The following is a 3,087-nucleotide window of genomic DNA, read 5'->3' as shown; positions in this document are numbered from 1 at the left end:
AAGGGGTAGGGAGGCGGCGAGGAGGTGGGGCAGAGCCGGCCCCTCCTCCGGGGCGGGCTCTCCTGCGAGCTGGGGAGCGGCAGATGCCGCCAGAAGCGGCTGCGCCGGGACCCCACGTTTTCCGCTGAAGGTGGCTTCGGTGGGGGCGGGGTCCGCGGCGCCGCCCTGGGGGTGCCCGGGCCTCTCCGGCCGAGCCCCCCTTGGCTCCCTGTCCTCCACGGTCGCGGCACCGCCCAGTGCACTCCCCCTGCCCCAGGCACCTCCGGTTGTGACTTCTGCTGCCCACCTTTAATCCGAACCTCTCCGCCCTAACCCTACCAGTCTGGTTTGGGCCTGCTCCCCCCCAGGCCAAACCCTGGGGTGCGGCATTCTGTGGGTCGGGAAGAGGGCCGGCGCGCTGCGCTAAGATCTGCGCCGCCGGCCCTACGCAGCCGCCTGGGATGCGCGCCTGGGGTGTGCACTCAGCGACCTCGGGTCACAGCCTTCGAGGAGACTGCCTGGGCCCATCCCCTCTGGGCATCCCCAGCGACCCAGAGGAACTAGGAGAGTCTTTGGCCAGACCCCACCAGGTCCCGGGACCCAATCTTGCCCTTGAGGGTGCCGTCTAGGAGCACATGTCCCCGTCACAAATCCTATTCGGGACCTGGAGGGGGAAGAAAGGGACAGGAGACCCCCGGTTCCTTCCCACCCACTCCCATCTCAAACTTGGTTAGGGGAGACCCCTGGCTCTATGGAACTTGAGCACCTAGAGGGCCCACCCTTGACTTGAGGCCCATCCAGCTGATAAAGCAGGAACAATCTGACTGTCCAAGCTTGGAGGAAGTTTATAGGACTGCAGTGGGTAAAATCGGATAGGGTGTTTGGGCTACTAAGCCCAGGGATGAGATAAACTGAGCTTTGGATGAGAAAAAGAAGAAGGCATTTCAGACTAGGGGTAGTGCTTGCACAAAGGCAAAGAAACTGTCTTGGGCAAAGTTGAGGGCCAAGACCATGAGGGGTCTTCTCGCAGCAGCAGAACAGAAATCCAGCATAGTCCCAGGATTCTCCAGTAAATGAGGCTGATGGGGACTCTCCTTGACCCCATCCTTTTCCTGCTAAGGCAGGGTCACTGGGCATTTAGTATCTGGAAGGATAGTTTGTGGGCTTCCCTGATGGCTCAGCGGCAAAGAATCCGTTGGCAATGCAATAGATGCAGGTTCAATCCCTGGGTGAGGAAGGTTCCCTGGAGAAGGAAATGACAACGCATTCCAGTATTCTTATATACTGGAATACGGGAAACCCATTCTTGCTGCTGCTGCTGCTAAGTCACTTCAGTTGTGTCCGACTCTGTGCAATCCCATAGACGGCAGCCCACCAAGCTCCGCCGTCCCCGGGATTCTCCAGGCAAGAACACTGGAGTGGGTTGCCATTTCCTTCTCCAATGCATGAAAGTGAAAAGTGAAAGGGAAGTCGCTCAGTCATGCCCGACTCTTGGCGACCCCATGGACTGCAGCCTACCAAGCTCCTCCTTCCATGGGATTTTCCAGGCAAGAGTACTGGAGTGGGTTGCCATTGCCTTCTCCGAGCCCATTCTTATATAATCTGAATACTGGAAACCCATTCAAATTTCCAATATTCTGGGAAATCCCATGGACAGAGGAGCCTGGCAGGCTATAGTCCATGGGGTCACAAAGAGTTGGACACCACTGAAGCAACTAAACAGCAACAGGATAATTTGTGGAGCTGTCGGGTAGCTTCTGAAGAAAGGCAAATTTAATAAGGACCCAGGCCAGTCAGTTCAAACTCCCCTCCTCCCCCACATCTTCTTTTCCTTCCCCTAGCTCCTGAATTTCTTTCCTCCTTGAGAAAATCTTCTTAGATTGAGAAAATAAGAAATCGCTTCTCTTAAGACTTGTTATAACAGCTATTAACCAAATGCTGCATACTCAGTCACTTGTCGTGTCTGACTCTTTGTGACCCTAAGGACTGTGGCCTGCCAGGCACCTATGTCCATGGGATTCTGCAAGCAAGAATACTGGAGTGGGTTGCCATGTCCTCCTCCAGGGGATCTTCCCAACCCAAGGATTGAGTGTGAGTCTCCTGCATTTCCTGCTTTGCAGGTGGGTTCTTTACCACTGAGCTACCAGGGAAGCCCACCCAAATGCTGGGCATTTCACATCATTTTTGTATATATTACTCAAATGTCAGATCTACTGAGTAGGTATTATTATTATACCCACTTTACAGATTGGGAGGCTAGAGTTCAGAGCTCAAAAAAGGGAACAGTCAGGATCTGAACTCAAGTCATTAAATTCTAAGGTCTGTGCTTGAATATAGTGCCCCCCTGACACCCCTTGGCTGTATTAAGCCCATTGAACCTTCTGCTGCCAAAATGAAGATTCTCTAAATTCACCTGCTTTTGTAGACTGCCAAAAATATTCATGTTTTTTGTTCTAGTGATGTTTGTTCTCACTCTGTGCTTCCTCTGAATCTGTAAAACCAATTTAGGGCATGCCTGTGTACATACATGTGTTTTTGTGAACGCATATATGTATATATATGCATATGCACACAGGTGTATATCTGTGCAGATGCACATGTATGCATGTGTGTGAGTGCATGAATGTGTGAATGTACGCATGTGTACATGGGGGTGTTTGTACATATGAATGTGGATGTGAGTAAATGCACATGTGTGTGTAAGCAGGCATACATGTACTAAGTGTGTATTCAGGTGTGCATGTACACACACATGCGTAAGTATATGTGCATGTGTGCTCAGGCTACATTTTATGGACAACAGTTCCTGCTTGGTTGTTATGGGAACCACAGTGCTAAAAATGTTAAACTGAATCCCACTCCATGTGGGCCAGAAAAACCAAAAGGGAGAGAGAGAGCTGAATAACAGACACATCTGGGGACCCAAAGCTGAGGCAGAGCATCATGGGCTCGGGAAGAACTGGACGGGCACAAACCAGCCAGAAGTATGCCCTACTTATGGAGCCCCTGGGCTTGGCTCAGGGCCTCAGTCTCGCTTCTTCCCATCTCCCTCCTGACCCTTTCCCAGTTTCATGCTCTCCAACCACCTTCCTTCCTTCCTCGGCCCCT

The sequence above is a fragment of the Capra hircus genome, chromosome 11, assembly GCF_001704415.2.
Source record: "Capra hircus breed San Clemente chromosome 11, ASM170441v1, whole genome shotgun sequence".
Lineage (NCBI taxonomy): Eukaryota > Metazoa > Chordata > Mammalia > Artiodactyla > Bovidae > Capra > Capra hircus.
Note: the sequence above shows the minus strand (reverse complement) of the source record.